Below are 12,874 nucleotides of genomic sequence, written 5' to 3'. Positions count from 1 at the left end.
AGCTACTTGAATAATATTATAATATTATTTGATCTGCTTTAGTTAAAAATAGAAGATAAGTTTAAGGGTTAAGTACTAATTTCGTCCCTAAGGTTTAGGGTAAAAATCAAATTCGTCTCGGACCTTTTTTTGTTATTAAAATCATCCCCAACGCTCAGAAATGCTTTAAAATTATCCTCCCCTCCATAAAATAAAATTTTTGGATACTTTTGCACTTTTAGTCGTTACTGTCAGTTGAACTTTTAATGAATAAAGTTTATTTATTTATTTATTTATTTTTATAAATGGTTGGTTGGGGAGGGTTGGAATTAAATCAAAATCTTATCCCTAACCAATGTAACAGAGGAGCTACTAGGGTTCGCGAAGGTGGGTGAAGCCATGGCTGCCGAGAGCTCACAGTCGTCTCGGAGTCGGTCGTCTGTGCAGAAGAGGGAGCTTCTTTGTGGACAAGGTGAGAGACCCGTGCTAAGAATTTTGGGAACGAAGAACAACCCTGGACGATGATTTTGGGGCTGTGTCTACTATGAGGTTCATTTTTTAAATTTTTGTTGGTGGTTGATGGCAATCTTTTGTTTGTTCTGGGTATTGACTCTGGTGAGATGCTGCAGATCAAAGAAGAGTGTGAGCTCTTCCAATGGGCAGACCCAGAAGCAGAGAGTGAGGATCTGCAAGTTGCAAGGATGAAGAGGAAAGTTGCAGCCCTAAAAGCAAAAGTGAGGGACATTGAGTGGAAGTTCAAGGTTGCTGCAGTATTGGGGACGGTTGGATGGTGATGAGCGGATAATTTATACGCTTTTTGGCACTGTTTTTAGTATGTTTTTAGTATGATTTAGTTATTTTTTACTATATTTTTATTAGTTTTTAATTAAAAATCATATTTCTGGACTTTACTATGAGTTTGTGTGTTTTTCTGTGATTTCAAGAAATTTCTGGCTGAAATTGAGGGACCTGAACAAAAATCTGATTCAGAGGCTGACAAAGGACTGCTGATGCTATTGGATTCTGACCTCCCTGCACTCGAAATAGATTTTCAGGAGCTACAGAAGTCCAAATGGTGCGCTCTCAATTGCGTTGGAAAGTAGACATCCAGAGCTTTCCAGCAATATATAATAGTTTATACTTTGCTCGAAGATAGACGACACAAACTGGCGTTCAACACCAGTTCCATGCTGCATTCTGGAGTAAAACGCCAGAAACACGTCACAAACCGGAGTTAAACGCCAGAAACAGGTTACAACCTGACGTTTAACCCCAGAAACAGCCTAGGCATGTGAGAAGCTTAAGTCTCAGCCCCAGCACACACCAAGTGGGCCCCAGAAGTGGATTTCTGCACTATCCATCTTAGTTTACTCATCTTCTGTAAACCTAGGTTACTAGTTTAGTATTTAAACAACTTTTAGAGACCTATTTTGTACCTCATGACATTTTTAGATTTAAACTTTGTATCTTTGACGGCATGAGTCTCTAAACTCCATTGTTGGGGGTGAGGAGCTCTGCTGTGTCTCGATGAATTAACGCAATTATTTCTGTTTTCTATTCAAATATGCTTGTTCCTATCTAAGATGTTCATTCGCGCTTCATTATGACAAAGGTGATGATCCGTGACACTCATCACCATTCTCAACCTATGAATGTGTGCCTGACAACCACCTCTGTTCTACATTAGATTGAATGAGTATCTCTTAGATTCCTTAATCAGAATCTTCATGGTATAAGCTAGAATCCATTGGCAGCATCCTTGAGAATCCGGAAAGTCTAAACCTTGTCTGTGGTATTCCGAGTAGGATTCAAGGATTGGATGACTGTGACGAGCTTCAAACTCGCAAGTGTTGGGCGTAGTGACAGACGCAAAAGGATCAATGGATCCTATTCCGACATGATCGAGAACCGACAGATGATTAGACGTGCTGTGACAGAGCACCTGGACCATTTTCACTGAGAGGATGGGAAGTAGCCATTGACAACGGTGACGCCCTACATACATCTTGCCATGGAAGGAGCCTTGCATGTTTGAAAGTAAGGAAGCAGTATGTCGCAGAGATTCAGAAGGCAAAGCATCTCCAGAACTACAACATATTCTCCATTACTGCACAATAAGTATTTATTTTATGCTCTTTTATTTTTCGCAATTCAAACTGATAATTATAATTGATATCCTGACTAAGAGTTACAAGATAACCATAGATTGCTTCAAGCCAACAATCTCCGTGGGATTCGACCCTTACTCACGTAAGGTATTACTTGGACGACCCAGTGCACTTGCTGGTTAGTGGTACAAGTTGTGAAAAGTGTGATTTACGATTCGTGCACCAAGTTTTTGGCACCGTTGCTGGGGATTGTTCGAGTTTGAACAACTGACGGTGAATCTTGTTGCTTAGATTAGGAAAATTTTGTCTTTTGGGTCAGAGTCTTTTATTTTCTTTTCAAAAATATTATTTTTCTTTATTAATTTAGTTTTTCTGAGTTTAGTGTCATGTTTTAAGTTTGGTGTCAATTGCATGCTTTTCTTTGTCTTTCAATTTTCGAATTGCATGTTCTTTGTTCTTCCTTGATCTTCAAGTTGTTCTTGTCAATTTTTCTTGTTTGATCTTTAGTTTTTCTTGTTCTGTGTCTTTTCTTGTTTTTCTTGTGCTTTTTCAAAATATCAGTTTTAAAAAAAAAATTTATTTATTAAATACCTTATTAAAATACGTTAAATTTATAGCTCAATTGGCTAGAGCGTTGTGCTTATGTTCTTGGTAATTGGCTATCTCCATTTTAAAATCTCTTTTTCAAAAATAATTTTTCTTTGATTAAATCTTGTGCCAAACTTTAAGTTTGGTGTTTTCTTGTTAGTTTTTATTTAATTTTCGAAAATTTATTTTTGGTTTTCTAAAAATTTTAAGTTTGGTGTTCTTTTTTTTTATGTTCTTGAGTCCTTTGAGTCTTTGAATTTTTGTTCTTCGTGTTCTTGTGAATCTTCAAGGTGTTCTTGAGTCTTCTTTGTATTTTGATCTTAAAATTTTTAAGTTTGGTGTTCCTTGGTGTTTTTCCTCCAAAATTTTCAAAAAACAAGGAGCATTAGATCTAAAAATTTTAAGTATTGTGTCATTTTATTGTTTTTCTCTTTCCTCATTAAATTCAAAAATATCTTTTCTCTTTATTTTAAATTGAATTTTCGAAAATTGCTTTTAAAAATTTAGATTTTTATTTTAAAAATTTTTATTTTATCTTATCTTAGTTTTAAAATTTCAAAATTCAAATCTTTTTAAAAAAATTCATATCTTTTTCAAAATCTTATCTTATCTTATTTCAAATTCAAATTTCAATTTTCAACTTCCAAAATTCAAAATTCAAATTTAAATTTTCAAATTTCAAAATTTAAATTTTCAAAATTTAATTTTCAAACTTAAAAATAAATTTTTTTCAAAATTTAAATCTCTTTCAAATCCTTATCTTATATTGTTTACTTTTTCAAAATTCAAAATTTCAAATTTCAAAATTCGAATTTTAAATTTCAAAACTTCCTAACCACTTTCTCTCTCTTCATTTTTCGAAAATCCTTACCCCTTATTTTTCAAATCTTTTTAATTAATTAATTATTTTAGTTTTCAATTTCCTTTTAATTTTTGAAATTATATTCGAATTTTCACTTATTTTATTTTATTTTATTTCATTTTATTTTCGGTTTCCAAAAAAAAAAAAATTTTCACATCATCTTCCTTTCTCCATCATGGACCTAAGTGGAAATGAACAGTCCAGAAGGACTCTGGGGTCATATGCTAACCTCACTACTGCTTCATATGGGAGTAGTATCTGTATACCCTCCATCGGAGTCAGTAGTTTTGAGTTGAATCCTCAACTCATTATCATGATGCAGTAAAGTTGCCAGTATTCCGGTCTTCCACAGGAAGAACCTACAGAGTTTCTGGCACAGTTTTTACAAATTGCTGACACAGTACATGATAAGGAAGTAGATCAGGATGTCTACAGATTATTACTATTTCCATTTGCTGTAAAAGACCAAGCTAAGAGGTGGTTAAATAACCAACATAAGGCTAGCATAAGGACATGGAAATAGCTGTCAGAAAAATTCCTGAATCAATATTTCCCTCCAAAACGGATGACACAGCTAAGGCTGAACATTCAAGGCTTTAAACAAGGAGATAATGAATCCCTTTATGATGCCTGGGAGAGGTACAGAGAGATGCTAAGGAAATGCCCCTCTGAAATATTTTCAGAGTGGGTGCAGTTAGACATCTTTTACTATGGGCTTACAGAAAGAGCTCAGATTTCTCTAGATCACTCAGCTGGTGGATCTATACATATGAGAAAGACAATTGAAGAGGCTCAAGAGCTCATTGATATAGTTGCCAGAAATCAGCATCTGTACTTAAGAAGTGAGTCTTCCATGAAAGAAGAAGCTAAAACAGTAACTGCTGAACCCAGTCCTGCAGAACAAGTTACTGAATTCAATCAGCAATTGGATTTTCTAACAAAACAGCTAGCCGAATTCAAGGAGATGCTGCAAGACACAAGAATGGCCAATATGAATATAGAAGTACAATTGAAGCAAACAAAATAGCAGTTATCAAAACAGATAACAGAAGAGTACCAAGCAGTCCAATTAAGAAGTGGAAAAATATTAAATACCTCACTTCAAAGCAGCAGGAAGCCAAGAAAAGAACAACTGATAGAAGATGAACAAACTGCCACCCAAAATCCCTCTGAGGACAGTAAGAGCCCAGAGAGGAATAATTCTGGCGTTCAAACGCTAGAAAAGTGTGAAAAGCTGGCGTTAAACGCCCAACCCATTCTCAGTTCTGGCGTCCAAACGCCAGAAACAGGCAAGGAGTTGGCGTCAAACGCCCAAAGGGAGCTCAGTTCTGGCGTTCAAACGCCAGAAACAGTTAGGAATTGGGCGTTAAACGCCAATTCAGCTTCCGATCCTGGCGTCCACACGCCAGTGAGGGATCAGACACATACAAGTGCTGATAGCAACCCCTCTAAAAAGGCTTCTTCAACCACATCTGTAGGGAATAAACCTGCAGCAACTAAAGTTGAGGAATACAAAGCCAAGATACCTTATCCTCAAAAACTCCGCAAAGAGGAGCAGGATAAGCAATTTGCCCGCTTTGCAGACTATCTCAGGACTCTTGAAATAAAGATTCCGTTTGCAGAGGCACTTGAGCAAATACCCTCTTATGCCAAGTTCATAAAGGAGATCTTGAGTCATAAGAAGGATTTGAGAGAAACTGAAAGAGTTCTCCTAATTGAAGAATGCAGTGCAGTCATTCTGAAAAGCTTCCCAGAAAAGCTTAAAGATCCCGGGAGCTTTGTGATACCATGCATATTAGAGGGTAATTGCACCAAGACAGCTTTATGTGATCTTAGGGCAAGTATCAACCTAATACCTGCATCGACTATCAGAAAGCTTGGTTTAACTGAAGAAGTCAAACCAACCCGGATATGTCTCCAACTTGCTGATGGCTCCATTAAATACCCATCAGGCGTGATTGAAGACATGATTGTCAGGGTTGGGCCATTCGCCTTTCCCACTGACTTTGTGGTGCTGGAAATGGAGGAGCACAAGAGTGCTACTCTCATTCTAGGAAGACCTTTCCTAGCAACTGGACGAACTCTCATTGATGTCCAAAAAGGGGAAGTAACCCTGAGAGTCAATGAGGATGAGTTTAAGTTAAATGCTGTCAAAGCCATGCAGCATCCAGACACACCAAAAGACTGCATGAGGGTTGATCTTATTGACTCTTTAGTAGAGGAGGTCAATATGGCTAAGAGTCTCAAATCAGAGCTGGAAGATATCTTTAAAGATGTTCAGCCTGATCTGGAGGATTCAGAGGAATTAAAAGAACCTCTAAAACTTCTTCAGGAAGAGGAGAAACCTTCTAATCCCGAGCTCAAACCACTACCACCATCCCTGAAATATGCATTTCTAGGAGAAGGTGACACTTTTCCAGTGATCATAAGCTCTGCTTTAAATCCACAGGAAGAGGAAGCACTACTTCAAGTGCTAAGGACACACAAGATAGCTCTTGGGTGGTCCATAAGTGACCTTAAGGGCATAAGCCCAGCTAGATGCATGCACAAGATCCTATTGGAGGATGATGCTAGGCCAGTGGTTCAACCACAGAGGCGGCTAAATCCAGCCATGAAGGAGGTGGTGCAGAAAGAGGTCACTAAGTTACTGGAGGCTGGAATTATTTATCCCATTTCTGACAGCCCCTGGGTGAGCCCTGTCCAAGTTGTCCCCAAAAAGGGAGGAATGACAGTGGTTCATAATGAGAAAAATGAACTGGTTCCTACAAGAACAGTTACAGGGTAGCGCATGTGTATTGACTACAGAAGGCTCAATACTACCACCAGAAAGGATCATTTTCCTTTACCATTCATAGAGCAGATGCTAGAAAGACTAGCAGGTCATGATTATTATTGCTTCTTGGATGGCTATTCAGGCTACAACCAAATTGCAGTAGATCCCCAGGATCAAGAGAAAACAGCATTCACGTGTCCATCTGGGGTGTTTGCTTACAGAAGGATGCCATTTGGGCTGTGTAATGCACCGGCAACCTTTCAGAGATGCATGCTCTCTATTTTCTCTGATATGGTGAAAAAATTTCTGGAAGTCTTCATGGATGACTTCTCAGTATATGGAGACTCATTCAGCTCCTGTCTTGATCATCTGAAACTTGTTCTGAAAAGATGCCAAGAGACCAACCTAGTTTTAAACTGGGAAAAATGCCACTTTATGGTGACTGAAGGGATTGTCCTTGGGCATAAAATTTCAAACAAGGGAATAGAGGTGGATCAAGCCAAAGTGGAAGTAATTGAAAAATTACCACCACCTGCCAATGTTAAGGCAATCATAAGCTTTCTGGGGCATGCAGGATTCTATAGGAGGTTTATAAAGGATTTTTCAAAAATTGCAAAACCTCTAAGCAACCTGCTAGCTGCTGACACGCCATTTATGTTTGATACGGAGTGCCTGCAGGCGTTTGAAACCCTGAAAGCTAAGCTGGTCACAGCACCAGTTATTTCTGCACCAGACTGGACATTACCATTCGAATTAATGTGCAATGCCAGTGACCATGCCATTGGTGCAGTATTGGGGCAGAGGCATGACAAGCTTCTGCATGTCATTTATTATGCTAGCCGTGTTTTAAATGATACCCAGAAAAATTACACATCCACAGAAAAAGAATTACTTGCAGTGGTCTATCCCATTGACAAGTTTAGATCTTACTTAGTTGGATCCAAGGTGATTGTGTACACTAACCATGCTGCTCTTAAATATCTACTTACAAAGCAGGATTCAAAACCCAGGCTCATAAGATGGGTGTTGCTTCTGCAAGAGTTTGATATAGAAATAAGAGACAGAAAAGGGACAGAAAATCAAGTAGCTGATCATCTGTCCCGAATAGAACCAGTAGAAGGAGTGTCCTCTCCCTCTATTGAGATCTCTGAAACCTTTCCGGATGAGCATTTATTCGCCATTCAGGAAATACCATGGTTTGCAGACATTGCAAACTATAAAGCTGCAAGGTTCATACCCAAAGAGTACAGCAGGCAACAAAAGAAAAAATTAATTACTGATGCAAAGTACTACTTGTGGGATGAACCCTATCTCTTTAAGAGATGTGCAGACGGAATAATCCGTAGGTGTGTGCCTAGAGAAGAAGCACAAAAGATCTTATGGCATTGCCATGGATCACAATATGGAGGCCACTTCGGAGGTGAGTGCACAACCACCAAGGTCCTCCAATGTGGATTCTATTGGCCTACCCTCTATAAAGATTCCTGAGAGTTTGTGCGTAACTGTGACAATTGCCAGAGAGCTGGTAATCTACCTCATGGTTACGCCATGCCTCAACAAGGGATCTTGGAGATTGAGTTGTTTGATGTATGGGGCATTGACTTCATGGGACCTTTCCCACCATCATACTCAAACACTTATATTCTGGTAGCAGTCGACTATGTATCCAAATGGGTAGAGGCCATTGCCACACCCACTAATGATACTAGGACAGTGCTGAAGTTCCTCCAAAAACATATCTTCAGCAGGTTTGGGGGCCCTAGAGCATTAATTAGTGATGTGGACACTCACTTCTGCAACAAACAGCTCTCCTCTGCTATGGCCTGGTATGGAATTAGCCACAAGGTGGCAACTCCATATCATCCCCAGACAAATGGACAAGCTGAAGTCTCTAATAGAGAACTGAAAAGAATCCTGGAACAGACTGTAAATACTCGTAGAAAGGATTGGGCGAGAAGCTTGGATGATGCTCTGTGGGCTTACAGAACAGCATTCAAGACTCCTATAGGAACCTCTCCATACCACCTTGTGTATGGTAAGGCCTATCACCTGCCCGTGGAACTAGAGCATAAGGCCTACTGGGCAACCAGATTCGTAAACTTTGATGCCAATTTAGCTGGAGAAAAAAGATTGCTCCAGCTGAATGAGCTAGAGGAATTCAGACTCACGGCTTTCGAAAATGCCAAGCTTTACAAAGAGAAAGCAAAAAGGTGGCATGACAGAAAGCTGTCATCTAGAATCTTTGAACCAGGACAGAAGGTTCTGCTATTTAACTCTAGGCTCAGGCTATTCCCCGGAAAACTGAAATTTCGGTGGAGGGGGCCATATGTGATTACAAGCGTGTCACCATATGGATATGTGGAGCTGCAAGACAGTGATTCTGATAATAAGTTCATTGTTAATGGATAGAGAATCAAGCACTATCTTGAAGGCAATGTTGAGCAAGAGTGCTCAAAGTTGAGGCTAGATTAAAATCTCAGCAAGGTCCAACTAATGATATTAAAGAAGCGCTTGTTGGGAGGCAACCCAATGTTATTTAACTATATCTATTTATTTTCCATTGCCATTTTATGTTTTCTGTAGGTTGATGATCATGTGAAGTCACAAAAACTACTGAAAAATCAAAAACAAAGTGAAAAACAGCATTAAAAATAGCACACCCTGGAGGAAGAGCATTCTGGCGTTTAAACGCCAGAAATAAGCATCTGTCTGGCATTTAATGCCAGAAACAAGCACCAAGCTGGCGTTTAACGCCAGAAACAAGGTTTTGCACGCCTAAATGGAGCAGGGATGCTAAGTCCTTGACCCCTCAGGATCTGTGGACCTCACAGGATTTCCACCTACCTCACCATTCAAATTCAAACCATTCCCCTCCCAAACCCACCCATTCACACACCTCCATCTCCTCCATCTTCTCTAATTCTTTCTTCTTTTGCTCGAGGACGAGCAAACTTTTTAAGTTTGGTGTGGAAAAAAGCGTTGCTTTTTGTTTTTCCATAACCATTTATGGCACCGAAGGCCAGAGAAACCTCTAGAAAGAGGAAAAAGAAGGCAGTTGCTTCCACCCCCGAGTCATGAGAGATGGAGAGGTTCATCTCAAGGGTCCATAATTCAGTGGTAGAGCAATTGACTGTAGATCAAAGAGCCATGAGGGAGGAACAATAAAGGCAAGGAAGAGATATAAAAGAGCTAAAGCACTCCACTAGATCTTCAAGAGGAAGAAGGCGCCACCCCCACTAAGGTGGACCCGTTCCTTAATCTCTTTGTCTATTTATTTTTCTGTTTTCATTCTCTATGCTTTATGTCTATGTTTGTGTCTTTACTATATGATCATCAGTGTTTAAGTGTCTATACCTTAAAGCTATGAATGTCCTATGAATCCATCACCTTTCTTAAATGAAAAATGTTTTAATTACAAAAGAACAAGAAGTACATAATTTCGAATTCATCCTTGAAATTAGTTTAATTATATTGATGTGGTGACAATACTTTTTGTTTTCTGAATGAATGCTTGAACAGTGCATATGTCTTTTGATATTGTTGTTTATGAATGTTAAATATGTTGGCTCTTGAAGAATGATGAAAAAGGAGAAATGTTATTGATAATCTGAAAAATCATAAAAATGATTCTTGAAGCAAGAAAAAGCAGTGAATAACGAAAAGCTTGTGAAAAAAAAAGCAAGCAGAAAAAGCCAATAGCCCTTAAAACCAAAAGGCAAGGGTAATAAAAAGGATCCAAGGCTTTGAGCATCAGTGGATAGGAGGGCCTAAAGAAATAAAATCCTGGCCTAAGCGGCTAAACCAAGCTGTCCCTAACCATGTGCTTGTGGCGTGAAGGTGTCAAGTGAAAAGCTTGAGACTGAGCGATTAAAGTCATGATCCAAAGCAAAAAGAGTGTGCTTAAGAACCCTGGACACCTCTAATTGGGGACTCTAGCAAAGCTGAGTCACAATCTAAAAAGGTTTACCCAGTTATGTGTCTGTGGCATGTATGTATCCAGTGGTAATACTGGAAAACATAGTGCTTTGGGCCACGACCAAGACTCATAAAGTAGCTGTGTTCAAGAATCAACATACTGAACTAGGAGAATCAATAACACTATCTAAATTCTAAGTTCCTATAGATTCCAATCATTCTGAACTTCAAAGGATAAAGTGAGATGCCAAAACTGTTCAGAGGCAAAAAGCTACTAGTCCCGCTCATCTGATTGGAGCTAAGTTTCATTGATAGTTTGGAATTTATAGTATATTCTCTTCTTTTTATCCTATTTGATTTTCAGTTTCTTGGAGACAAGCAATAATTTAAGTTTGGTATTGTGATGAGCAGATAATTTATACGCTTTTTGGCACTGTTTTTAGTATATTTTTAGTATGATTTAGTTAGTTTTTACTATATTTTTATTAGTTTTTAATTAAAAATCACATTTCTGGACTTTACTATGAGTTTGTATGTTTTTCTGTGATTTCAGGTAATTTCTGGCTGAAATTGAGGGACCTGAGCAAAAATCTGATTCAGAGGCTGACAAAGAACTGCTGATGCTGTTGGATTCTGACCTCCCTGCACTCGAAATGGATTTTCAGGAGCTACAAAAGTCCAAATGGCGCGCTCTCAATTGCGTTGGAAAGTCAACATCCAGGGCTTTCCAGCAATATATAATAGTCCATTCTTTGCTCGAAGATAGATGACGAAAACTGGCGTTCAACGCCAGTTTCATGCTGCATTCTGGAGTAAAACGCCAGAAACACGTCACAAACCGGAGTTAAACACCAGAAACAGGTTACAACCTGACGTTTAACCCCAGAAACAGCCCAGGCACATGAGAAGCTTAAGTCTCAGCCCCAGCACACACCAAGTAGGCCCCAGAAGTGGATTTTTGCACTATCCATCTTAGTTTACTCATCTTCTGTAAACCTAGGTTACTAGTTTAGTATTTAAATAACTTTTAGAGACCTATTTTGTACCTCATGACATTTTTAGATCTAAAATTTGTATCTTTGACGGCATGAGTCTCTAAACTCCATTGTTGGAGGTGAGGAGCTCTGCTGTGTCTCGATGAATTAACGCAATTATTTTTGTTTTCTATTCAAATATGCTTGTTCCTATCTAAGATGTTCATTCGCGCTTCCTTATGACGAAGGTGATGATCCGTAACACTCATCACCATTCTCAACCTATGAACGTGTGCCTGACAACCACCTCTGTTCTACATTAGATTGAATGAGTATCTCTTAGATTCCTTAATCAGAATCTTCGTGGTATAAGCTAGAATCCATTGGCAGCATCCTTGAGAATCCGGAAAGTCTAAACCTTGTCTGTGGTATTCCGAGTAGGATTCAAGGATTGGATGACTGTGACGAGCTTCAAACTCGCAAGTGTTGGGCGTAGTGACAGACGCAAAAGGATCAATGGATCCTATTCCGACATGATCGAGAACCGACAGATGATTAGACGTGCTGTGACAGAGCACCTGGACCATTTTTACTGAGAAAATGGAAAGTAGCAATTGACAACGGTGATGCCCTACATACAGCTTGCCATGGAAAGAGCCTTGCATGTTTGAAAGTAAAGAAGCAGTATGTTGCAGAGATTCAGAAGGCAAAGCATCTCCAGAACTCCAACATATTCTCCATTACTGCACAATAAGTATTTATTTTATGCTCTTTTATTTTTCGCAATTCAAACTGATAATTATAATTGATATCCTGACTAAGAGTTACAAGATAACCATAGATTGCTTCAAGCCAACAATCTCAGTGGGATTCGACCCTTACTCACGTAAGGTATTACTTGGACGACCCAGTGCACTTGCTGGTTAGTGGTACGAGTTGTGAAAAGTGTGATTTACGATTCGTGCACCAGATGGATTGGTTTATTTTACTTTTGGTCGCAGATTTGGTTGAATCAGAGGTAGGGGCTACCATGTGTGATGCCGTTGAAGTATGGTTGATGAAATTAGGGGAGAATTTAGGGTTCACTTTGGATGTGTTTGAGTGAATATGAGTTTTGTAAATTGAGTTGTATTGTGAGGTGCTTGAATGAACATGTGCATTGACGGAGTGTGTGTTAATGAGTTTGGTTTAGGGTGTTTGTGATTAATTTTGTGAGTGAACTGGTGTCCTTGTAATTTGACAATTAATTGGAAAGGAAAATTTATCTGTTTGCCTGGAATTGATAATGAAGATTTGTGTTAATCAACTTTAAAGCATATGAAGTGACATTAAACAGAACCACAAGCATATCAGGCAGAACACAACTATGTGAAATTCATTAATAAGCATAGAAATATAACACCAAAAGGTGGAAACTTCAGTCACCATCAATTCCATTACATGGACACTGATCAAAATATTGTCTTTAGGCTTAGGGAAACAACAACAAAAGATGGATACCTATGACATCCAGAAACCTAGAGCAACTCTGTTGCTATCTAAGAAACATGAAGCATAAACCATGTTGTGTAAGTTTCAGACCAAAATCACCAACTGATTCCGATTATATAATTCTTAAACATTGTCCCTTTCCACCTCCTGACCCTGTTCACCCTGTCCTCCAACATCAAGAAAC

The sequence above is a fragment of the Arachis ipaensis genome, chromosome B8 (assembly GCF_059453495.1).
Source record: "Arachis ipaensis isolate K30076 ecotype BB chromosome B8, ASM5945349v1, whole genome shotgun sequence".
Lineage (NCBI taxonomy): Eukaryota > Viridiplantae > Streptophyta > Magnoliopsida > Fabales > Fabaceae > Arachis > Arachis ipaensis.
This window is presented reverse-complemented; position numbering follows the sequence as displayed.